Below are 26,807 nucleotides of genomic sequence, written 5' to 3'. Positions count from 1 at the left end.
CAGCTTTGTGGTGTTTTACGTTTTGAGTGATGTTTAAAGAGCCTGAACCTTATTATCTGTAATGAAAAACTGCCTCTGACACCACAGCTGTTTCAGACAATGCCAGAAGAAGCACTTGCAATGCACAATGATTTGACAATGAGAACCATCACATCCAGCTATCTCCTTAATAAGATGAGCTTTTTCTTCATTGAGCAATCATCTCCCAATCTCACCTTGAACAAATGAAAGCACAGAAATAACAACCAAACCAGGAATAAATTTTCTGCAGTGAGAGCGACACATCAAGGTGATGATGGGGAGAAAAAAGCAGAGTTACATAAAGCTCTCCAGGAAAAAAGAGGCTTTCTACCTGGAGCTGCTCTGCAACAGAAACTGAATTGCAGCACAAGGATGTGAAGACTACAGCCACAAGACAAAGAGGGTACTGAGAGGAGCAGCCAGCTCTCAACGTGGGTCTTTTCATGGAATCACAGGATCCCAGAATGGTTTGGGTTGGAAAGGACCTTCAAGATCCAAAATTCCACCCCCTGAAATGGGCAGGGATGCCTTCCACTGTCCCAGGCTGCTCCAAGCCCTGTCCAACCTGGCCTTGGACACTGCCAGGGATCCAGGGGCAGCCACAGCTTCTCTGGGCCCCCTGTGCCAGGGTGTCACCACCGCCACAGCAAAGAATTCCTTCCATGTATGTAACCTAAATTTTCCTTCTTTCAGTCTGAACCCATTCATTCCCCCTTGTCCTGTCCCTCCAGTTCCTGCTGCAGGGTCCCTCTCCAGTTTCCCTGTATCCCTTCAGACCCTGGAAGGAGCTGTGAGCTCTCCACACAACCTTCTCCTCTCCCAGCTGAGCAGCCCCAGCTCTCCCAGCCTGGCTCCAGAGGGGAGGTGCTCCAGTCCCCTCAGCAACTCTATGGCCTCCTCTGGACCTGCTCCAAGAATTCCATGTCCTTCTTATGCAGAACAGTGCACGGAATTCCAGGTGGGGTCTCATGAGAGACCACCTTGTCCCATCCTGCCAGTCAAGCCTTGCTTTTAGCAGTCAGCTCACTGCCCCCACAATGTGCCAAATTTCCTGTGGAAAACACTCCCAACTCACTTCCCAAATGTCAAGCATTACAAACCACCCTGAGTGTTGCCCTCCAGTGCCTCAGATTTGCATGCACAGCATTTATAACCACTCCTCTGAAATTTCATTTCCCTGCAAAATTAACACTCCCCAGTTTGCTTCGCACCGAAATACGAAAAGGAATCATCTTTGTGGAAGTTCACCAGCAGTTAGGAAGAAAACCTGTGAACGTCAGTAGCTGAAGAACATTTAAATTAGGTTAAAATATTTATCATGTAACCTCCTGTTATTAAGGGCCCAAATAATTTATTCCAAAGTGTAGCATGAAGTTTCTTTACACCTTCACTTTATAACAGCGACTCTGTATAAAAATATTCATCCAAGAGGAGTGGGCCCAAGATGGGCCAATGCTTCTTTGGCTAAAACAGTAAAATAATCACTGATCTTAACCCCAGCAAACTGGTTTGAAGTCCTGTGGGGGAAAACACCACAGTAAGGTCTTTTCAATCATTTATTTTGAAACTACTTTTTTCTGACACAACGGAGATGAAAGGAAAAAGAATTGCCAAATATCTGGGAATAAAACTGCCAAACTTTGCACCAAAGACTGGTTTCAAGTTCAAGGAGCAACAACTTTTTTGCCACGTGAGAAACATTGTTTTTATCCAGGTGTTTTATGGCTCTTGTCACAATTTCCTGGTCAATAACATCTGTACAGTTGTACTCTGGCCCACGAGCTTGGCCTGGCAGCTTTTGGGAGACCAGGACCGGTTTTAACACAAAGAGGATTTCACCAGGAAAACTCAGCTCATTTCCAACCCCGCGACACTTCCAAGTGTTCATGTCTACTCAACAATTCCTCTCAAATCTATAAAATCCACCAGCCCTCGTTACTGGGCCTCAATGATGATGCAAAGAAGGGCTGGTAATCCAAGTTCACTTATAAAAATATCTAAGCAACTTTAAAATCTGTGATGATGAATTTCATAGTCTGTAGTCAACCACCATCACTTCACTGACCCCACTGCTTTGATTCTGCATCTTGTTGGACTCTGCTCTGCTTCACTCTCTGCTTGGTTTCACGAAGCACTTCTGTTTGCTTTGGTTTGATCCAGGGATTCTTTTCTTCTTAAAAATGGGCTGGGTTTTCCTCAGATATTCATGAGGCACCCGTACTCTCTCTCTGAGGGACAGCAGTTTGCAAATCAGCCTTTTAGTAGCCATCCTTAAAGTCTTATTTTTCTAGTTTAAGAAGTCTCTGATATTTCAGAGGCCTTTCCCTTTCCCCCTTACATATCTGTAATTCCTTCCTGCCTCTCTCCTTGGCCTAAAATGCCAGGGAGGGAACCTCCAAATGATAAATCTGATGTGTCTGTGTCACCAGTTTGTCCATAAAAGACAGCACTAAAGCAAACCTGTCCCATGATATTTGTAACTCACTGATAAAATGAGTTTACAGAAAATCTGCTTTGCAATTTTCTTGCACAAGAAAAAACTCAATCACAGAATCCCAGGATCCCTGAGGCTGGAAAAGCCCTCCCAGCCCATGGAGTCCAAGCTGTGCCCGATGCCCACCTTGTCCCCAGCCCAGAGCACTGAGTGCCACCTCCAGCCCTTCCTTGGACACCTCCAGGCATGGGCACTCCAAAGCTCCCTGGGCAGCCCCTGCCAAGGCCTGAGCACCCTTTCCATGCAGAAATTCCTGCTGCTGTCCAAGCTGAGCCTGCCCTGGCCCAGCCTGAGGCCGTTTCCCCTTGTCCTGTCCCTGTTCCCTGGCAGCAGAGCCCGACCCCCCCGGCTGCCCCCTCCTGTCAGGGACTTGTGCAGAGCCACAAGGTCCCCCCTGAGCCTCCTTTGCTCCAGGCTCAGCCCCTTTCCCAGCTCCCTCAGCCGCTCCTGGGGTTCCAGCCCCTTCCCAGCTCCGTTCCCTGCCCTGGACACGCTCCAGCCCCTCCAGGGCTCTCTGGCCAGGAGGGCCCAGAACTGGACACAGCCCTGAGGTCCCTCAGCAGGGCCAGCACAGGGGATGGGCCCTGCCCTGGGCCTGCACTTCTGTCCTCTGTGCACAGGCCATTGGAAAGGACACCCAGGACTATCATTAGGGATAGTTTTCCTGGCTAATTAAAAGCAAAACCAAAAAAAAAGATGGGCAAAAGATTGCCCATCACCACAAGCAGATTTTAAGAACAGCTTTTCATCTTCCATGGAGACCACACAATTTGGCTGCTTTTCCACTGCCCTGAAGCCTGATTGATGACTGAGGCACCTTGTGGAATGACCATACAGTTTTCCAGGGAATTAGTACAGGATAAGCTCCAAGGAAGCTGTTGGCTAAAAAAGCAAGAAAACCAGGCAGAACCCAATAGGCTGGACAAGAGAGGAAAGCTCTTTTTATTGTCAGAGGTAACAGCATTTTTCTGAGCTTGTTGCAATTATTCAAAAACGGCTGCAAAAGGGGACAAGAAAGCCAAAAACTACAAAGTGCTTTAAGCATTTTAACAATTGTCCTACACCAGACTGTTTCCCTGAGAGGAATCCAGGAGCTGGAAATCTTCATTAGGCTGAAATAAAAGGGAAGGTTTTGATTTTACAGCCCAGTCTCAGGTGAACATTCTAAGGGGAGGGCACCAGACTCAGGTGCAAAAGCCACGAAATGTAGGATTTGCTGGTCATGCTCTGCTAAAGACAGGAGCCTGGCAGTGCTCAGTGAGGAGTCACTTCCTGAATGATTTTGACACATCCTGGGATTATTATAGTTGGATGTTTTGGCAGAGCCCTTTTCTAAAGTGTGAGGGAATTATGACTGCTCTGGGAATAAACCTTATTGAATCATGAAGTGGTTTGGGTTGGAAGGGACCAATGTCACCGAAAAGTCTCTAAACATCAAATGAGGCTTTTCTCTGCATTTAGATCTATTCTTGCAACACAGGAATGTACTTATGGGATTGGGCTGTGGCCTGTGAAGTCTTTAGATATCCAGAAATACTCTGCATTCCAAGTGGAAAAGCAAAATGAATCTGCAGGAGATGGGAGAACTGAGGTTCCCCCTCCAGGGGATCATTTTCTCAATTTCAGTCTTCAAAAACTTCTCCTTCTGGGAATATTTTCTGTTTTCCTTAACATTTCCAAACACTTTTGAACATGTTCTAACTCTGAATGATACAGAAGATAAATGCAACCCTTCTCTCCAAAACCTGTTTACACTGAATTGCTACTCAAAATCCAAGCTCTGTAAAACATAATTTACAAAGGATTGCTTTTAGGATGAAAAAATTGCATCCTTCTTCATAATTAAAACAAAATATGCAAATTCCTGTCCAAGATCAGCCCAAAGACCCACCTAACCTGGTGTCCTGGGTGCTCAGGACAGATCCAGACCTCAAATTGAATTCTATCTCCCTCCTCCGCATGCTCCTTGGCTCCAGAATAACCTTGTCCGTCCTCTTACTGGTTTTACAGGTGAAAAAAAGGTATGTTTGAGGCATTTAAAAACCTCACAGGCTCTTCTTCAAGAGGTTTTGAAAGCTCACACACTGAGAAGGCAGCAACATTAACCCTGCTCATCTACCCAGCAGGCTGCTGATGAAGCCTTACAGACCTCTTGGTACAATAAGGTGCAGCAGATGACAAAAACGAAATGGATAAAAATTGATCAGTTGGAAGATGCTCAACATTGGTATCGATTGGTCGAGTCCCTGGCAACCCCACAAGAGAAAAACATCCCCTGAAATAAAATTTTGAAAAAGGGTTTCTCTTTTGGTTTTTAGTTTAGCCAATGGGACCAGAAACAGATTGATAGGGTTGACATAAGATTGTCCATTACCTACACAAAAACCTGCTGGCTCTTGATAAAAAACATTCCCAGGTCGGTGCTCTCATACCAGATACAAAAACCGGCCATGAACAAAACTGGTACTTTTTTAAAGCATCCCACACAAAATGGGAAGGCTCTCAAGAAAAAAAAATACACAAGCTAAAATTTCTGGGAGTATTTCAAGAAGAAAATATTCCTCTTTGTACCAGACAGCAAAGAAGTGATAAAAATGCACATCCTACAGTCAGTGGTGAGATAAAACCTCCCCAGGCTATTCCAGCCTTCCTTTTGTTTCTTGTCTCCCTTCCCAGAAGACCTTGGCAACAGCAGCTCTTGAAGGTGATTTAGGATTTTCAGGACACAACAATAGCAAGGTTCTGTATAAACAGGCCCAATGCAACCGCTCTGAGTCAGGCTTTCCAGGGAGGGAGTTTCAGGAATTATGGAAACTTCCTGCAGTGCCACAGCCGTTGGTCAAGTCAGCTTGACCACCCACAGGGTGCTGGGCACTGCCCAGGCTCCCCAGGGAATGGGCACGGCCCCGAGGCTGCCAGAGCTGCAGGAGCGTTTGGACAGTGCTCTGGCTGGGATTGTTGGCATGTCCTGGGCAGGGCCAAGTGTTGGATTGGATGATCCTTGTGGGATCTTCCAAATCAGTCTATTTGACTGATTTGGAAGCACATCAGCAAAAGCAAGCTTCCTGTGAATTTTTCCTGTACATGGGAAAACTCCTTTGTGGAGAAAAGAAAACCAGCATCATCCCTGAATGATCCTAGGGAATGATCCCAGGGAATGATCCCAGGAGTCATCCCTGCATTTCATCAAGGTCAGCCAATGAGGGAAAATGCTTTCAGAATGCCTCAAGTCCAAGTGAAGAAGGAAAATGTTGCTGTGCAGCAAAACTAGGAGCAAACCCAGGTTTGTGTCCTCATCTAAAAGCAATGCAAATAACCACCCAAACTGGTCAGAGACTGGAAAGGGCTCTGAGATGGTAGCCCTGGATTCAGGCACTGGGATAAGAGCCAAACATCCAGGTCCTCATGAAAATCCGGGAAAAACCACGAGACCCTAAAAAGAGGGGACCTTCAGCACTGGATGTCTTCAGGCACCAGACAAAACCTCCTTGGAAGAGGAAAACATCTTCTTCTTGGATCCAGCTGAATGGACGGATGGGTCTTTATGGTCCTGTTATTTTAAGACAGAGCAGAAACCTCAGCAAGTTTTACTTCCATCCACATGGAATCATTAAGGTTGGAAAAGATCCTCAAGTCTACCCTTTAACCAACATATTATGGAATACTGGGGAAGGAAACACTCAGAGATGAGGGAGAACCAGTACAGGGAAACCTTGGAGCACAAAGGAGCTCGGGATCATGAAACTTTACACAATTCCACCTTATGGGATGATGCTCACCCCAAAGCAAGGGATGGTTCTTGCCATAGCACCCAATTCTACAACCAGTTTTCACTCCTGAGAGTAATCTCCTCACACCTTCCCCTAATGACAACTCCAGAGTTTATTTTGGTACTTTGGGGAAAAAATATGTATATTAATGAAGTTTGTGCATATTCCCAGGCAGGGCTGAGCTCCTGGGAACACAAATCCTCTGATTATGTACACTGATTATGGAGCTTGGTACCTGCAACCAGAATGATTTGCACTTAAAAGGAGCCATGCTCCCAGGGATATCCAAGTCTTCCCATTTAAATATAGTATCACAAATTCCATCTCAGTTCTATTTCAGACCCGGTTGCTTTTATTAAGGGTATGTTAATAAATGTTGTATTTACTCTTTGTCTGCTAAATAGGTCCCAAGCCAAAGCAAACCCAATTTTATCCAGGTTTTTTTTGTCCATCTAACTGAAATCCGCTCAGCTCAAAAGCCCAAGCACTTTCCTTTAAATCTATGTTCACCTTTGCTAACTTTGGGATTCCTTTTCCCAAACTTTTCCTCAAATTCATGGGTTGAATGCACCGAAACCACAGCTCCAACCTGTCCTACTGAGTCCAAATGGGGCAGGTTTAAACCAGAAACTGCAACCCCCAGCATCTGCAAAATGTCCTTAAACGGGACAGAAATTCACACCCAGAGGTCTGTCATGGGTTAGCAAGCATAGGCTCGGAAGTGATGTTCTTGCAAAGGGGTGCTTACAGCTTCCTCTGTGACCTGACAGAACCTATCAGCTGGCCAGTTTAATATGAACAATTCTTTAAGCCACTTGAAGTTGTGACCACTTCTGTGATCCACACTTAAGAATAGAAACCCCGAGGCAGAGTCTCTGTCTCTTTTCCGGCGCTGGGACAGGTGGGTGCGGGCCCCAAGCAGGCCCGGCCCAGGCCCTGCTCAGACCAGGCCGGGCCAGGCCACAGCCATCCTGGAGCAGATGGATCCTGTTCCACCCATGGAAACCCCCCCACAGCCCTGCTGTGGGCAGCCAGAGCGGCCCGGCTCCCCCTCTCCAGTGCGGCCAAGATTCAGCTGAAGCTGCCCCACTGTCCAGCAAAGATCATGTGACCAACGGCGGTGACATTCCAGCTGCAAGGCCTAGGTGAGATTAACCCTTTTATTGCTGTGAAGAGCTGGAAACCTGAGGGAAGAGAGAGAGGAGATGCTTAAAGCTGAAATTCTGTTGTAAAGCTATGATATAGCAGAGTACCCGCTGTAATTTCATGAAGGCATGGGGGGTGGAGTGTTCAGCTCGTAAGCAAAAGCACCTGTGCTGAGATAGGCAGATGCTGAAGCAGCTGTAATTTAATGAGAAATTTGAGCAGGGAGAGATGGAAGCAATAAGGACTTTTGCTCCAAATGGAAAAGGAGAAGACCTCAGTTCCTAGAGATGAAGATGAGGAGGACCCTTTGCTCCCAGGGAAGGAGAAGGGCCTCTGTTTTTGTTTCTGAACGGCTCAACCTTAAAATTGTACCCCAAAAAACTTCAAGATTGGACCCTTGAAAGCAGTTGTGGGAAAAGCTGCAAGTCGTGGGAAGGGACTCGCATGCGAGCAGAGAACCAATCCGGGCGGCTGTCTCGTTGTGATAATGTGTTCATAGCATGGGCAAGAGAGACTCCTCTTCCTAAATGGACTGAACAAGGTTGTTATGGAAGTGGTAAACAGACTGAACATCTCAAGGGTTTCTTTTTACATTGTCAGTGGGAGAAGGGAGGAAGGTGGGGGGAGGAGAAGAGTTCTGAAGGTGTGGTATGATTTTTTTTTTTCTTCTTTTAGGTCTGTTAATAAACTTCTTTATATTCTTTCAAGTTTGGTGCCTGCTTTGCGTTTTTCCTAATTCTTATCTCACAGAAGATAAACAGTAATGAGTATTTTAGACCAAACCACTGCAGGTCAAAAAACACAGCTCCAAAAAACGTTGCTGCTGAAAACTGGAATGAACTCAGTGCCCACTGCAGTGATTTATTGTGGAGGCACCTGCAGAGCGGGTGTGATATCACTGGTGTCTGCAGTCCTTCCATTCCCTCCCGAGATCCCTGGTGGATGATTTTCCGATAGCGCTGTTTTTAAGGCACGGGGAATGTTCCCTGTCAGGTTTGACAAATGTGTAGCAACACAAACTGGTTTTCATCAGGGATCTGCCTCGTTTGGTGTGTTAGTGGTTGTTGGGAAGACAAGACCAAGCTCTTGGTGCCTACACACCCCAAAACCAGAGAGCAGCCCGAGCTGACACCAGTGGTGGCGTCTCCTCCAACCACCTCAAATGCCAAATGTGACCCAAAAATCCCCCAGGGTGAGCCCATGGCTGCTGAACTCTGGGACAAGGTGACCAGGGAAGGGCTGCAGGCTTGTAGGTTCCTCCTGCCAAATGGGAAAACCTGCAAATGCCCAAAACTTGGTGTAGGAGGAAAGAGAAAGTTGGAGAGATTAGTCTTTCTTGGCTCTTTCCCTACAGATAACCCCCAGGATTTTGGAAGATGGATGTGAGACAAAGGGCCTTTGGTGCCTCTTCCTTGATGGTCATTTATGCACAAGATACCCAAGAACTGGAGCCCCTGGCTGTTCTGTTTCTGGTTGTTCACATTTTTCTGAGGGCACCATATTTCCATTCCCCTTCAACAGAAAATGGAAAAATGCCTGATTTTCATCCTGATTCTAGGAAAATGACATCTTTGGAAATACAGATTTATGCCACTGAGGAGATGCCAAGCGTTCCTGGATTTGCCTCTCAGAATAGGAACCCGTATTTCAGAATTAACCTTAAATCCATCTCTGGGACTGAGGAATGGGGGGGACTCATGCTCTCAATACAAGCTTGATAATGAGGAGGCAGGAACTGTGAGTGGGGCACAGCCTTGGCTAGGGAAATTCTGATGGAAACTTTTATCCCAATGAATGTTTCTGCACAAAACCCACAGAGATGAAAATCCATCACACTTCCCTCACACCCCACATATCTGGGTAACCCCTTTTGGAGGCCCTGGGCATGCTTTGGGTTGTGTCAGATCCCAAATAAATACTTAAAACTGGTTTTGTAAACCTTGTTTGCTTTCCAATTCCTTTAGCCACTTCTCAAGCCAATCAACAACGAGGTTTATTTGCTCTCTATTTAGAAAAGTCTCATTTACACTTTAAACACACAAGGACTCCTAAATAATGAACCAGATCATGCAGTTTTTTGGGAACACCATGGTCAGCAGTGGCTGCTGAAAGTGTGAATTAAATGACTTGAATGTTTTCACCTTAATTTGGAGCCATCCTGGGGGCTGTTTGCAAACCATTTGGAGAGGACCAGCGGGAGCCTGCACTGCTCTGCTCTAAACCCTGAATTATTCAAATTATCACAGCCTGTTTAAACATTGCTTCTGGTTGTGCATAATTTTTTTTTATATTTCCTTGACATCGTCTGTGCACCACATGCAGCTGTTTTCTCCTTATAAAGGAAGCGAAAGAAGGACAATTTAGTGATGCTGTTCCAGCCTCTTTATCTACTCATGCTGGCTTTCCTGCAGGAAAGCGTCCTTGGGGAAAAAAATGAGCATTGCCAGCAGACCTGGAATTTCTTGGTGCACCCCAAAGACAGAACCATTAAATCTGTGTTTTCCAAAATTGTGCCCTGATGTGTTTAGTCCGAGGTTGGCTCCAGTCTCCCAGATGTTTCCAGATGTTGGAAAGGCACAGGCACTGCAACCTGAGCCTCTGGAAAGGGGAATGGAAAGCGGAGTGTGGGGGAAATGGAGGGATGGGCCACCACTGAACACAGAATCCTGGAATCACAGAGTGGCCTGGGAAGGAAGGGAACATCTTCAAAGTTCATCTTCTTTTACCCCTGCCATGGGCAGGGACACCTTCCACTGTCCCAGGCTGCTCCAAGCCCCAATGTCCAGCCTGGCCTTGGGCACTGCCAGGGATCCAGGGGCAGCCCCAGCTGCTCTGGGCACCCTGTGCCAGGGCCTGCCCACCCTCCCAGGGAACAATTCCTTCCCAATCTCCCATCCAGCCCTGCCCTCTGGCACTGGGAAGCCATTCCCCATGTCCTGTCCCTCCAGCCCTTGTAAAGAGTCTCTCTCCATGTTTCCTGTAGCCCCTTTAGGCACTGGAAGGCCACAGTGAGGTCACCCCAGAGCTTCTCCTCTCCAGGCTGAACAATCCCATCTCTGCCAGCCTTTCCTCCCAGCAGAGATGCTCCATCCCTCTGATCATCCTGGAGCCACCCCTGGATTCATCAAACACAAAAAACTATCACAGACCAAAATTTCCACCTTCACCCGAATTTGGATGCAAGTCTTGGTAAGCAATAATTCAACCCTTACAATATTCCTGCTGTGAGATCCCTTCTATTTTTGGCCAGAGGCCAAAGGAATCCTTGAGGTGAGGAGTGGAGCACTACAGAGGAAGTGCACACTGGATTTTATGACAGATTGAGGAAAAGTCCAGAATTTCTTGTCTATTTTGCCTTCTATGAGGACGGGGAAGCATCTTCATGGGAGAGAGGAAATCCTTTCTTTTCCTGAGAATTGCTTTATCATAGAAATAAAAAGCATCAAAAAGGCCTTTGTTATCCATAGAATTCTACAGGACCCTTTGTAACCTACAACTGTGCATCAGCCTCTGATCACACTGCTGTCAAGGAGTCAGACTTCCAAACAATTGACAAGAGAATGGCTGAGTGAGGATCACGCCGGGTTTGGGAGCAGAATCCCGGATTAGGAGGTTCTGGGAGCAAGCCGAGTGATGGATTACAGTGGCCACACTGGTACAAACCCCAGTCTGACATCCTTCTATCTTATTATTTTCCCACTCCCATAAAGCACACAAGGTGTGGTGGATTTACTGTCGCTAGTGCAGCTCCTGGTTGTGTTTGCAGACATCCCAACAGAAACACCGGAAAACCGGGAATACCTGGCACTATGTCCTGCCTGGAAGAATTTTATTTTCCACTTTGCAAAGCTTGTTCTAAGCAGTTGTGTTGCCTTTGCCATCAAGCACTGCCTTCTTCTCCACACTTTCCCATCTCTGAAAGTGTTCAAGGACAGGTTGGAGCAACCTGGTCTAGTGGAAGGTGGCCCTGACCATTTCAGGGGGTGGAACAAAATGAGCCTTAAGGTCCCTTCCAACCCAAAGCACTCCATGATTATGCGATTCCTCCTAACTCAAATCCCAAGCCCCTAATGTCGCAGAAGTGCTACCATCAAAAAACAATTTTAAGCAGCAGTTTTGCAGTTATCAGGGGAAAAAGCAAACCTGTAAAAGCCACGCTGTTTCCCAGAGCCAGTCAATTATTTCACACTTCCCTGACCTGCCTGTCAGTGGAGCAGCAAGGACACATCCAGCTTCAAAGTGTTACCTGAGGATCAGGTTTTTAACCTTTTCATCACCTGACTTGTAAATCATGATTGATTTCTTTTCCCCTTCAGCCAGACCTGCTCCTTTTCCTCGGGGGAGTCGCCCTAACCAAAAGCTCTTTGAACACTTCTCAGCATAAAGAAAAAGTCAAGGGAACTGAAACGAAACATTTGGAGGAGGTTGCTAAGCATTCACAGTGCTTCACTTCATCTGTGCTCTGAAAGCTCTCTTAAAAACTAAAACCTGAATCAGAAAGAATATTAGATGTGATTAACTAAATTTGTGCTGCTCTATTGCCCTGTGGAAATGAAAATGGACATGGAAGTGAGTGGCAGGCTTCTCCCAGGTAACCAAGGACAGGGTGTAAAGAAATGGCCTCAGGTTGCACCAAGGGAGGTTCAGCTTGGATATAAGGGAAAATTCCTACACAGAAAGGGTTCTCAAGCACTGGAATGGGCTGCCCAGGGAAGTGGTGAATTCACCATCCCTGGAAGTGTTCAAAAAACTTGAGGACCTGGGTTACTGGTAAACATGGTGGGCTAACGTCTTAATCACTTGAACCAGCTGCTCTGGGCATCCTGTGCCAGGGCCTGCCCACCCTCCCAGGGAACAATTCCTTCCCAATATCCCACCTAGCCCTGCCCTCTGCCATTGGGAAACCATTCCCTATGTCCTGTCCCAAGACCCTCTCCAGTGCTCTCAGAGAGAGAACTACATTTAATTTGACTTTTCAAAGAAAACCTAAAGAGAAGAGACAAGAAATAGAGAATTAACACTTCTTGGAAGTAGAATCAACCCAAGAGTGGAAGAATTCACACAGAATACTGGGAGCAATAGGCAACTGCTACGTCTCCTAAATGTTTTGTTTTGCAACCAGTCGAGTTATGGTCTTTCACAGGGAGAGCCCAGAGCCTCTGTGGTCAATGTGCTCAGGGCTGGGCACTGCCCAGGGCAGCAGTTCTGCCTCCTGGGCAGGGCAATTGCTGGGCTCAGGCCCTGCCCGGTGCTCTGGTGCCATTGCTGGGCCCCGGAGCAGAGCCCGGGCCCTGCTCGGAGCCCTCCCTGCAGCCAGGGACAGCCAGGCCTGAGGGCCCCTCTCAGCTGGGGCTCCTCTCGAGGCTGAGCAGCCCCGCCTCCCTCAGCCTGTGCTGGGCACGGAGATGCTCCAGGCCCTTCCTCAGCTGCGCAGCCTCCGCCGGCCCCGCTCCAGGAGCTCCCTGGCCCTGCTGTGCTGAGGAGCCAGGGCTGGACACAGCACTCCAGAGGTGCCTCCAGGGCTGCCCAGAGGGACACGATCACCTCCTTCTGAACCACGAAAACAAAAGCATCTCCATTTTTTGATAAATTCTTAGACAAACATAACACCACCCAAAATAAGACCTTCCAATAGAAGACCAAAAGAAATTGTCAGGAACTCACTGAAGTTTTCAAGTGCCCTCTCAAGCCCAAGGCTTTTTATCTTTACACTGAGCAATTCCAGCAAGACACTGTGAAGAGCAAATTATTTGTGCAGTTGATTCTTTCTCTCAGCATTTCCCAGGTTGTGTCCTTCCTGAACACATCCTGCGCTCCCTTCCTTGCTTTCGACAGGAATACTAAACAGCAGAGTGTGAAAGCAGATTTCAGAGCTAATTGCAAATAGGAACATGGAGCCTAACGATATTAAATGAAAAACCCGGTCAAGTTTAGCAACAGATCATTTACATCTCCTTTATTTTGTTGTACAAGTTCCCTGTTTGCACAGGAAAAACCAAAATAGATGTCAAGTTGCTTTTTAAGTGCCTGGTATCTAATAAGGATGTAAATAAGTATCTCAAATGCCAATGAAGCATGATGTTTATTTGCCAAGCGAATTACTGGAAGGCAAATTACTCTGACAATAGCAAAAGGAGGAAAGACAGGAAGAACTGGTCTGTCTTTCAAACTCTGGGGCACTTCTGGTCCTGGCAAATTGGTCCTTGCCCAAATAACAGCTGGGAACAGCTTGGGAGGTGCCACCACCCAGGTTTGGGTGCCAATATTGGTTTTGGAGGATCAAAGACAGCAGTTGCCTGTCTCAAGCACTGTTAAATCTGTGAGATAAGGACAGAAGAGAGTGACAGGATGGAGTTAACTCCAGGCCTGGTGAAGGTGAGATCTGGTCAGCACATCCTGGGAAATTCATCCCCAGAAAAATTCCCACTGCAGCCAAATGCATAAAGCAGCAACTGCTCAAGTGCACACCACCAGTCACACAAAGCTCACCCAAGTTAGGGGCAGATGGCAGCTGCCACCACCACCCACCACCAAAGCCCCCCAGAACATTCCTCTGTGGATACCTGGAACTTGGACTGCAGAGAACCCCAACAGCGGGAACTTGGGACAAGATCAAGGTGGAACAATTGTCCGGGTGTTATCCCAGGCCTAGAGAGAGGTCAACAAAGCTGGGGGAGAAGGGATTGCTGAGAACGGACACAAAAAAGGCAGAATTTATGGGATACAAGGAAAGCCAATGCAGCAGCTCAGACCGGGACAAAGGGAATTCCAACTAGGACAAAGGGAATTCCAACTGGGACAAAGGGAATTCCGGCAGGGACAGATCATGACCACTGATGCCAGAAATCACCAACTCAAACAAAAACAAACTCTGAGCTGGCGCTAATTAGCATTAGAAATGAGGGAATCATTTAACTGGTCGCATAAGAGAACTCTCAAGCCCATGAGCATTAATTCCTTGCTTGCTAAAGTGTATAAATAAGGAAAAGTTCCAGAGGACTTCGGGAACCTCCACCACTGAGAAACCCTGGATGAAGAAAGACCATCAGGACACCACTGGATCCAGGGATGGTGACAATCTTCTGCTGGATCTGTCTCTCTCTCCTCTCTTTTCTATTCCTTTCTGTCTCTCTACCTCACATTCATTGCTAAATAAAATCTGTATTATTGACTTCAGCACATTGGCTCCTTTGCACCTTCATTTGGGCAGAGGCATCTCTCACAAATCAGATCTTAACAGAGGCCAAGTGTGTTAATTGGACAGACATGCTCAGCCCACGCCAGTTGGTTTCAGAGACACAGAAAAGACCCTGGTGCTGCTTAATTTACCAGTGCAGACCTGTCCATGGGGGCTCAGCGCTAACAACAATCCAGTGGAAACCAGGAATTTCCTGCCTATGGCACAGGGGTTGGAATGAGATGATCTTGATCCCTTCCAACCCAAACTTTTCTGGGATTCTACAATTAAAACTTTGCCTTCAGTTTTGCTTCCAGGTCTCATCACTCCGTCACTGGTGGCTGAGGTCAGTACCCAGCATCACCTGCTGGAATCTTCCTCATTTTCTCCATGGGACCAGAATTTCAGGTTTTAAATGATGTGTAGGCTGGATTGTTTTCTTCCCTGGGAGGGTGGGCAGGCCCTGGCACAGGGTGCCCAGAGAAGCTGTGGCTGCCCCTGGATCCCTGGCAGTGTCCAAGGCCAGGCTGGACATTGGGGCTTGGAGCAGCCTGGGATGGTTGAAGGTGTCCCTGCCCATGGCAGGGGTGGCACTGGATGGCTTTAAGGTCCTTTCACACCCAAACATTCTGGATTCTCTGCCATGATTCTAAGCCTGCCTTCCATATCCCATACTCACCCCTGCTGGCAGTGCTCAGCCAGAGGGATCAGGGGAGTTCCTGTTTGATTTTTCCACATTCAGCCCGGTTCAGATCCCCCACCGCAGTCACAGTCACCACTACGTGCTGTGTAGCATTAGTTATACACTGACATTGCCTTTTTCCTTTACTGGATCGTTCCCCATTTCCCAGTTTCTCACCACCAGAGGTGAGAACCACCCCCCTTTTGCACACAGCAGTAGTGTGTGTGTGACATCCCTGTTCCTCCTGTCTTTTCTCCTGGCAAAGCGCCTGAGGATAGTGAGTTTTGATTTACTGTTGGGAGGGGACAGGCAGAGGAGCTTGTCCACAGTGACTTGTGAATGTATTTCAGAACCGATGCACTCCAAAGAACATCTCCTTCTGTAACTCCAGCCTCCATCTCCCATTGTTTGAGATACTTTCCACTTGCATCAAGGAGCCTTTGAATCCCCTGAGGCTGCTTCCTGTGAAATATTTGCGAGCTTAATATTTGGATTCTTCCAGACATGAGTTTGGAGCTGCTCAGAGAATTTACAGTTTAAAAACACCTCTTTTATCTATTACCAGTTCTCCATCCCGTGTGAGGAAGCACCAAAAATGTGTTATTGAAATGTGTGGGGCTTAATAGGCTGGACATGGAATAAATCAGATGTTTTATATTTGTAGATGAGTAGAGGTATAACTTCACATACGAAATATTTTCTTGGAAGAGTTAATACCACAGGAGCTGTTTGTTTGCCTTGTAAACTACTAATAATTTTCTTTTAAAATGTTGTTACAGTGTCAAAAGAAGACCTAAAATTCCTAAGTAGCCAGATAAATTCACCTTCTTGTTTATGGCTTCTTTGGGGGCATAGTGACAGTTCCCAAAACCAGCCCTGGGAAATGCAGGAAAGCTGGGGATCTAAAGGAAACCCTGGGAAGGATCTGGCACCAGCCCAGAGCAGTTTCTCTGCTGGGAAAGATGCGCTGATTGAGCACCTCTGTGATGGCTTTACTGCAGGAACAGTCTCATAAATCTATAATGTTTCTCTCCATAAACTCCACTGGTGTACAGTGTATTAAACTGGCTCTTAATAAACTGCCCTCCTTCGCTCTCGCTTCCCTCCCAAGCACATAAAATAAACACTTAGAAAAGGAACTAATTTAGAAAATGAAGGCTATCCTCTTTTTCTGAGGGGAAAATAGTGGCCAGTGGCTCAGGGTGACAGTGGTGTCCCTCAGGGGTCCATGCTGGGATCAGTGTTGATTACTGTCTTCATTAATGACAAAGGGATGGAGGGCACCCTCAGCAGGGTTGCAGGTGACACCGAGCTGAGGGTGACCTCACTGTGGCCTTCCACTGCCTGAACAAGCCAACAAGAAACATGGAGAGAGACTCTTTACAAGGGCTGGAGGGACAGAACACAGGGAATGGCTTCCCAGTGCCAGAGGGCAGGGATGGATGGGATATTGGGAGGGAATTGTTCCCTGGGAGGGTGGGCAGGCCCTGGCACAGGGTGCCCAGAGCAGCTGGGGCTGCCCCTGGATCCCTGGCAGTGCCCAAGGCCAGGCTGGACATTGGGGCTTGGAGCAGGCTGGGACAGTGGAAGGTGTCGGGTGGAACGGGAAGTCTTTAAGGTGCCTTCCCACCCAAACCATTCCAGGATTCTGTGAAAGGAGAAAAGAACTCTGCCAAAAATTTTAATCTTCCAAGGCAGCCCCAAAGCTGCCCTGGTCTCCAGTTTTTCTTTCCTGCAGCATCACTGCCAGGTCATCTAAAAGAATTTGCCGACCCCTGGCAGTCAGCACTGAAAATCCAGAGCCGGTTTCCATTTTGACAGGTTGCTGCCAAAGACAGTGTTTGATTTTTTTCTCAGTTTGCATAAAAACTCTCCTTGAAGGTCAGAGCATCCCAAGCGAAATCCGGTGTCATTTGAGAGGCACAATCACGGCCCATTACACAGGCCAATAAACAATGTTGGAAGCAATTCCTCTTGGACATTCAAATCCTTTCCCTTTTCATTTTATCTTTCCATACTAAAGAGTGCTGTCATTTCCAGTACATTCTTGCAATAAAATAGAAAGGCTCAAAAACTAACTGGTGATTTGTTGAGAGGCATCTGACTGTGGAAAAACCCACTCCATTACTGGAAATTAAGAGCTGACCTCAGGGACCAGGCATGAGCCACACTCAGTAACCAATGTTAACTTTGTTCCATCCCTCTTGTTTAGCTTGTGAGACAAATGATACATTAAAATCTGGTTTGATCCTGTTCCACTTCAGATTTTGCTCCAGGCACTGCAGGGGTGGGCCGCACATACGGAGAGAGGAAGGGGCTGTTTACACAGAATCCCAGGATCCCTGAGGCTGGAAAAGCCCCCTGGGATCACCAAGTCCACCCTGTGCCCATGCCCACCTTGTCCCCAGCCCAGAGCACTGAGTGCCACCTCCAGCCCTTCCTTGGACACCTCCAGGCATGGGCACTCCAAAGCTCCCTGGGCAGCCCCTGCCAAGGCCTGAGCACCCTTTCCATGCAGAAATTCCTGCTGCTGTCCAAGCTGAGCCTCCCCTGGCCCAGCCTGAGGCCGTTTCCCCTTGTCCTGTCCCTGTTCCCTGCGAGCAGAGCCCGACCCCCCCGGCTGCCCCCTCCTGTCAGGGACTTGTGCAGAGCCACAAGATCCCCTCTGAGCCTCCTTTGCTCCAGGCTAATTCCCAACTACCTCTTTTTCTCCAGGCTATTTCCCACAGAATCCACCAGGGCTGGGCCATGCTGGGACCTGGCAGTGGAAACCACTTCCTCTCGACACACATAATTAGCAAAAGGATTTAGGAACAGAGAATTTTCTTAGGCTCAAGACTTTGCCTCTTCTGTCGCCACACTGAGGGTACAAAGACAATTTGCTTCTGTCATTCCTGGCCTTGCTGCTGCTCTCCCTACGCCAGCAGTTCAAGCTTCCTTCTTTACATTCCCTTCCACAGACATTATGGATCTCTCTTATCCAACTGTAAGCTTTCATCTCTGCCATTCCTGCTTATGGTTGAATCTGTGGGACTTGGGACACTAAACAGCTCGAATTGAGGGAGTGGCCAACAGGAGCGAGTCTGCACTGGGAATACCTCTGAAGTCCCTGCCTGGGCTTCCCAGGGTATCCAGCAGATCCCTGACTGCTCCTGGCCTCTTTATGAGCTCCCATCATGGCTGTCAACCCTGGACCTCTTGGTGACAACCCCTGCTGATGCTCTGCTGCTCTCCAGCCTCATCCCCTCCCATCACCGCTGCTCTTACAGCATTCCCAACCCACACTTCCCTTCTGACCTCAGCATTTTTCCTTCTGAAGTCTGATTTAATGGAAGTGAACCACAACAAACTGATCTTTGCACTCCCCCAAACAAGTTGCAAGCCTTTAACGAAGCCCTAATGACAGCAATTCCAGCTCAGAGCACAGGAGAACAACTGAATGATGGGAAGTGCAAATATAAAACGGGTTTCAGCTGAAGCATTCACAAGCCCTGCTGCTGGTGACAGATATCTGTCATATCCCAAATGGAGCCAGGAACAAGCTTTATTCCTCCTCAGATAAATCAGTGTCTTCACTCCCAAACATTTTCCTAGTCATAGAAGGCAATCATGCCTCCAGCTTGGGAAGACATCATCATTTAGAACAACACAGTCAGCTTGATTTTCAGAAAAGACTGATGGGACGTGATAAAAAGTGGCCAAAAACTCCCAAGCAGACTTTTCAGTGCACCGCATGTAACACTTCAAACACAAATTCAAAGAAATATCGAATAATGAAAACAGCTTGGTGGTTGAGTAGCACTCGTAATGTGCCATGAGAAGCTATTTTCCTAATGAACATTTGGGGATTTGGGCACAAAGTTGCTTCCACAGGCAGATGTTGGACAGAAAAGCTCTCGAATAGCTCTGCAAAGCTGAAAGGGATTGCTCAATTTAGAACTGACCTGGAGAACACGTTCTGGAATGAGGAGAATAATCAACATCTACACAAATAAAGGTCCATGGTTTGACTGAATGGCACGTGAGGAAGTTATAATACAGTTTGTGACTGGTAATCACATTATCTGAGAGCTCTGCTGGAGTAAACTGAAGGAAGGAATGCCTGAATGTGTTAATTGAAATAATGAACTGCTGAAATGCAACTGTGCTCCTGCTGATGCCTTTTCCTGGTCTTAAAATCAAGAGTCAAACATGGTTAGATGGGAAAAAGGGATTTTACCTTGGTATTTATTTTAAGGATCCTCAGGTGCACAAGTACAGGCTGAATGCACCTTAATGCACACTGCAAAATGCACACCCCCAAAAGATCTGGTCTAACATTACAGGTGTTACTAATTAGCAGATCTATCAAAGATTCCCCAATGAGAGGCTTTAATGAGCCCCCCTCCCCAAGGAGCCTTCCCCTGGATGGTTCTATCTTAGTTTACAGAATGTGTTCTGGAGAGGACCTTGGGGTCTGGAGCACGCTGATCCCTAACTATGAGGCTTCTAAAATGTTTAGTCTCCTAGCTCAACAAAGTAAGTCTAAGAATATAGGCTAAAACCCACTAAGAATACAAAAGCTATAAAAAGGTGTATAGAAAGGGTATAAAAGAAAAGCAAAAAATCATTGTGGCATCACTGCAAGCAGGGCTGCAGCAGAGCCACTCCAACGAGTCCAGGCCATTTATTACAAATAATGAAAAGAAAGACACAGCAAAGGGGGAGATTTGGTGGCAATGGCAGTCTGGAGTGGCCAACTCTGTTATCCAGGGGAATTCCACCAGGCTTGCTGGGAAATGATATCTCTAAATGCAATTTGGGTTTTGCAATCATTAAGAGAACATGGAAAGGAAGAAATATTAACAAGACTTGGGGTTTACTCCTCTCTCACTTTTTCCTTTTCATTGGTAGTATTATTACTACATTTTACTTTAATCCCAGAAGGGTTTGGGTTGGAAGGAACCTTAAATCCCATCCAGTGCCACCCCCTGCCATGATCAGGCACACCTTCCACTGTCCCAGCTTGCTCCAAGCCCCGTCCAGCCTGGCCTTGAATTCCCACAACCTTATCTTTGCTCAAGTACAGGGGTACTCATCTTGCAAAACACAAAATACGTCCTGACAGGAATCACCTCGGGGCTTGAATCCAACCAGAACAACGTGGCCAGAGCTCAGTGCAGGAAAATCCCTGAAAGTAAGCAGCTGTAAAGTGTGCAGGGCACCTTTGCTCTCCTATTCATGAATGCACCGATGCCCCATAAATGCAGTTATTTTACCCACTGTACAACGCCCAGGCAGTAAAGAATATCAAACTCTAACACAAATTCCATTACTCCACCAGAGAGGCTCAGCTAATGACTCCAACTCCATGCTCTTTGTCAAGTTAAAAGATATTGCAGACACTTGGATATTTTATATATTTAACAGCCAATTGCTCATTGTTTATTCAGACCTAAAAATTAGGTACAGCTGGGGCAGTCCCCACACTGTCCCAAAGACAGCAGGGTGGTTGTTTTGATCCAACAACCAGTCCTTTGTCATGGCAGGCAGAAAGGGAGAAGGAATCTTGCCAGAAGCATGGATTTTACCATAAGGAAGCGACTGGCAGGTGGTTCTGGGGCACAATTATCCTGGATTTATACATTTACCTGGTGTAATCCTCAATCCTGGCCATGGCACCTCTATTATCTGGCTTTATCTTGTTATTGCTACGAAGTTTCTGTGACATTCTGCTCAATCCCAGCAGAAATTTCCCATGCACGATTCCATGCACTACAACTGCTCCTCCTTACAGTTTTATTTCAGTTCATTTGCACCCTCTGAGAGTTTGCAGATATGGTTCTGCTAGCAAAATACTTTTAAAATCCATCCCAGCAACGTCAAAATTAAACATGGGTTGGTTTATTTATTTTCCTAGCTGAGTAGGTTTTTGCATCTATTCCTTCCTGCTTTCTTCCTTCTCCAACTCTTTCCAAGGAGGCTGCAGATATTTTTTTTGGTGGTGCATTCAACAGCTCTATGGGAGCCATCAGCTTCCAATCACCTCAAAGCTTCCCCTCTTTACAGGGAGGTTCTGATCCTGTCCAGCCTGGCCTTGGACACTGCCAGGGATCCAGGGGCAGCCCCAGCTGCTCTGGGCACCCTGTGCCAGGGCCTGCCCACCCTGCCAGGGAACAATTCCTTCCCAATATCCCATCTATCCCTGCCCTCTGGCACTGAGAAGCCATTCCCCTTGGCTTGGCACTCCAGGCCCTTGGAAATAGTCCCTCTCTATCTTTCTTGTCAGCTCCTTCAGGTGCTGGAAGGCCACAATTAGGTCACCCTAAAATCCAGAGCTTTTTCTACCACTTCTTACCATACAGACCTCATGGAGAATTTCCTTCTGCAAGGACACCATCAAAGAGTTCAGTAGAATCAGTATTAAAATGTGGCATATCAACAATTTCCACCTGATTTGGACACCAAGCCTTGGCTGCCCAACTGGCAGGGAGGGCTCAAAGATTCAACTTCTCCTTTTCAGACATGACTCTGCAGCCTATGGAGATACCAGATGCCTGGTTGTCTCCTTTGCCCCATCCCTGGCAGTGTCCAAGGCCAGGACGGATGGCGCTGAGAGCAGCCTGGGACAGTGGAAGGTGTCCCTGCCCATGGCAGGGGTGGCCCTGGATGGGCTTTAAGATTCCTTCCAACCCAAACCATTCTAGGATTCTGTGCTTCTTTTCCTTTTATAAATCTGTGCTTCCTTTAGGGCTTTGCTGGAAACAACCCTCGTTACTCTCATTTGCTGCTGCTGTACACATCCCATCAGTTCCCTGCCTTCCAGCACGTCTGTGATGCATCTGTTCCATCAAGAACTCCAGATGTCCAGAGCACACAGATCTCACCACACTGCCGTAGTTTTCAAGACTTCAAGTATTAGTACAAAGATCTGCATATTTGGTCTTGGTCTGGTTCCTTGGCTGGTCTAATCAGAACAAAATCTTACATCCTAAGGCACTTGTTCCTTGTTTTCTACCTGAAGTTAATCAAATCCTACCCTACCCATGTATTTCCTCCACAGAAGATGAATTCCCTCAAACTGCTCGTTTGTTGAAACCGTTCACTGCTCAGGTTCCCTCCAGACTTCTAACCATAAATGGCATTTTGGCTGAAGTGAAATTCATCTGAAACGGCAGCTATTAAAAGGAGACATGGAACTCCATGAAAACCCTTGGAGGCACTGCTAAGCAGGTTATTCACCTCCTGCTTCTTACCCTGTTTTATGTGGGAAAACAGACTTTAATGGGAACATACCACGTGCAATCTTTACGCTACATCAATCTGGCCAATAATTTTCGTGGTAACGTTACAGAGCTGAGAAGGGAAGAATCATTGGGGTTGGGAAAGACCTTTAACATCCCCAAATCCAACCAACAACCCAGCACAACCGCTGTCACCACTAACCCATGTGTCCTCAAGTGCCATATCCACAAGATTTTTGAACACTTCCAAGGATGGAGACCCCACCACCTCCCTGGGCAGCCTGTTCCAATGCTTGACCGCACTCTCCATGTAGAAATTTTCCTTAATATCCAATCTGAGCCTCCTGTGGCACAACTTGAGGCCATTTCCTCTCGTCCTATCGCTGGTTTCTCAGGGGAAGAGATCAACCCCATCTGGCTCCACCCTCCTCTCAGGGCATTAAAGAGCAATAAGGTGTCTCCTCAGACAACAAGGTGGCTCTCTCCTCAGCAGCCTCACTGATTTTTGGGAGCTCATCAACAGCAGTTTTGAAGATCCCACAGGTAATGCTCATTCTGGTGTGTCCCATACCCAACACCCCTCACGATTCACCAGGAGAATATTCCCACCAGACAAATCTTGGACTAAATGGCTTCCAAGCAGTAATTCCCAGTTTTGGCTCTGCTGGTAATGGTGGGTCAGTCGCACAAGGGCAGCATTTTGAGGCTGGAACCCAAATCCTCTGTGCCAAACCAGCTCATTTCTCAAAGAACTGAGGGGGTCAGCCAAGTACAGGCAGCAGCTCCAAAATTGTTCTTTTACACCTAAAATGATATTTAAATACTGCCACAGACAACATTTTCTCCCATGCTCCTACCAGGAAGAAACAAAATATTTCATGCTGGATCCAATTAAGATGCAATCAATTTTAACTGATTCTGCTCTGAGCAGGCATAAATATTTCTCATAAAGGAAGTTAGGATAATTGATTGATTTAGATTAATAGTGAGAAAGTGAACTGTATTACAAACAGCTGGGAATTAACTTTGTCCTTGCAAGCATGAAACACCACCAAAGGTCTCTCAGCCTTCAAGTACGTTACGAATCAGAAAGGAAGAGGAGTTTTTCAAAGAGGGCAGAAATATCCACTTAGTACAGCAGGGATTTAAAGGCTGGAACACCAACAACATCCTGCTGCAATACTAATGACCTGTCAACTTCGAGTTCCAGACACAGCTCTTGATTTCAGCTGCAAAATGTCCATTTCTGTATTCATGCTCTTGCTTCAAGTTCAAAGTCCAAGTTCTCTTTTTTTGTTTGTTTCCCCCATCATGATTATTATGTTAACATCAAAAAATGTGCCACACACTTTTTTTTCCCCCTTTCCTTTCTTTTTCCTTTTTCTTCTTTTTTCTCTTTTGGGTATTCAGTTGTTAGTTGAATGACCACTTCTGAGGGCTTGCTAACCAAAACCAGGAGTTTTTCCTTGTCTCCAGCTGGAAATTACCTGCATGAACATGGCCAGAGATGGGGCAAAGTCCTGCCAGGAACCAACACACTCGAGTACATTGTTGTCCCTTCCCTGATGACTGGGAAGTGCTTCCTTAAGCACCCACAGAAGATGCACCCTCAAACCTTATCTGACCTTCAGCACAGCCTGGAGTGCTCCTCAGGGTGAGGAAGAGCACCTCAAAGCAATGACCTATTGAGGCTTTGAGAATGGCCCAAAGGATGAAGGAATGAGGCAACATCCTTGCTGCAAATCCTTGGAAAGGAGCAGCGCCCCATGCTGCCTCCTGAGCAGAACGAGCTCCAGCAGTCCTTCACTTCCCTGTCTCCTAAGAGCTGGAAATCCACCTCTGCTCAAAACAAACTCTTGTGGAAGACTTCTAAAGAGGCTGATTAACACTGGGATCACAAAATCATTAAAGCACTAGAAGGTGTTTGGGAGACTCCTCTGCTCAGTGAGAGGAAAATTCACCGCTGTCTTTGGAAGAACCCCAGAGCTGACAGAGCCCCAAACCTCTCTCACTCTGGCTGGTGCAGTGCCAAGCAGGGATGCCACTTCCCAGCTAATGGAAGAAAAGGGAGAAGAGTCTTCTGCAGGGTCAGCACATAAAATACAGACACGTCCTGGGGTGGGCAACTCGACCTTCATGGAAATATGCCGGGCTCCAAGAAAGCCATTCCCACTCAGGCACAGGACCTTGGAACTACAGTCAGATTCTATGAAAGCACCAGCCCAGCATTAATATTTTTACAAAAAACCCCAAACCAAACCAAACAAGAACCCCAGCGGAAACCATTAAGAAAAAAGCCCATCCCACACCTCAAACATTTTCCCACTGGATACATTCTGTGCCACTGTTTGCAGCTCCCTCCATGACATCCACTGACTGTCCTGCCTGCTTCCTCTGGATTTGCCCACTCCTGGCTAGGATACCCTGGCAGGATCAGACCCTGCGGCTGTTTTGTTCCTCCTTCCTGTCAGCTGTAACACCACTGTAAATTACTGGCTACAATTAGTGGTTTCTGGAGGTAAATGAGATGAAGCAAGGCCTCACCACAGGGGAATGATGACACCTGCTAAGGTTGACTCATGATCTTTACAGAAAAAAAAAAAAGTGTTATGGGGGGTGATTAACTTTCTCTTATCAAACGAATAAAACATATTTTCCATTAATTTTAAGGTTACACAGGCACGTAACCCTCAAGGGAGAAATCAACCAAAAAACCCCCAAAACAAAACAATTTGATCAGGCAAAGCAAAGCAAATGTTCCAGAAAAGAGAAGCCATTGAACACTAATAGAGATTGAACTTTGGGTTGGAAGGGAGCTCAAAGCCCACCCAGTGCCAGCCCTGCCATGGGCAGGGACACCTTCCACTGTCCCAGGCTACTCCAAGCCCCAATGTCCAGCCTGGCCTTGGACACTGCCAGGGATCCAGGGGCAGCCCCAGCTGCTCTGGGCACCCTGTGCCAGGGCCTGCCCGCCCTCCTAGGGAACAATTCCTTCCCAATATCCCATCCATCCCTGCCCTCTGGCACTGGGAAGCCATTCCCCATGTCCTGGCACTCCAGGCCCTTGTAAAGAGTCCCTTTCCATCTTTCCTGTAATTTCCTTCATGTCCTGGAAGGCCACAGTGAGGTCACCCCAGAGCTTCTCCTCTCCAGGCTGAACAATCCCAGCTCTCCCAGCCTTTCCTCCCAGCAGAGCTGCTCCATCCCTCTGCTCATCCTGGAGCCTCCTCTGGACTCTCCCTGTGCTGGGCCCCAGGGCTGGGGCAGCTCTGCAGGGGGGGTCTCACAAATGTGAGACAGAGGGAAAGTTGATACCAGAGAAACAAAGGATGTGAGGAGAAACCTGTGACTGACCAAGTCAAGCCCTTGGAAGCAGCTCTAAAATCCTCCATTGTTACATTTCATAGAAAGCCAAAAATCAGAGCTCTGGTCCAAAGGACAGAAAGGTCAGAAGCACTGATTATAAAAACACCCATTTTCCAGCAGGAAAAGGTGATTTAAGCCACAGGATGCTGCTGAAACCCTGCTTGCTGACACTAAGACAGAGGACATGCCAAACCAGTGTTGACAGTTCTGTGCCTCTGGTCCCAGCACGTGGACGTCTCTTGGAAGAGCCAAGAGTGCTCAGATCCCTTGGCAACAGTCCTGAAACAGGGAAAGCAAACACTGTGCCATTCTTTAATCCCAGTAAATACACACGTCAGTTGGAGTCTGATCCCAGGAAAAACAATGCAAACAGACAGAGGAGACCAAATGCATGCTACAGGAGTATAATACACCTATTAACACGGGACAATGGGGAAAAAGTACATAGAATTGGTTATTTGTAATGAAATTACAAGCCTGGAGAGCAGAGGGAATGCAACTTCCCAAGTTTAAATATCCGTGGCCTCGTATCACATAAGCCGATTATGAAACTATGAAAATAAACCAGATGAACATTAAATGGATTAAGAGCGAGTGAGCTGAGGTCTCAAAATGCAACCAGGAGGAAATCCCTGCATCAGCCACGTGTATACACACAGGTCCAGTACTGGGAATGTCTTGGAAACGCAGTGTCCTGGCTGGGAAGGGTCTGGACACCACCAAGATGCTGCAGAGCCCCTCTTTCCTGTCGAGATGAAAAGAGCTGCAGGCTTTGAGCCTACTCAGGGCAAATACAGAGGTTTGTGCCAGGCCAAATTTTCCTCCAGCACCTCCCTGCCATCCCTGCTGGAGGTGGGACTTTGTCCAGGAGCACTGACACAGGGTGTAGGTGTGTAACCACGGGATAACGAGGGTGTGCCTGGCATTA

General features: G+C 47.1%; 1 protein-coding gene across 17 annotated transcripts in view; it reads right to left on the bottom strand.

Moving 5' to 3' along the window:
• The window catches only part of PCDH15 (protocadherin related 15), a 633,986-nt gene that overhangs the window by 210,995 nt on the left and 396,184 nt on the right, over positions 1–26,807 (bottom strand). The window lies entirely within an intron of this gene.

The sequence above is a fragment of the Corvus cornix genome, chromosome 6 (assembly GCF_000738735.6).
Source record: "Corvus cornix cornix isolate S_Up_H32 chromosome 6, ASM73873v5, whole genome shotgun sequence".
Classification (NCBI taxonomy): domain Eukaryota; kingdom Metazoa; phylum Chordata; class Aves; order Passeriformes; family Corvidae; genus Corvus; species Corvus cornix.
This window is presented reverse-complemented; position numbering and strand designations above follow the sequence as displayed.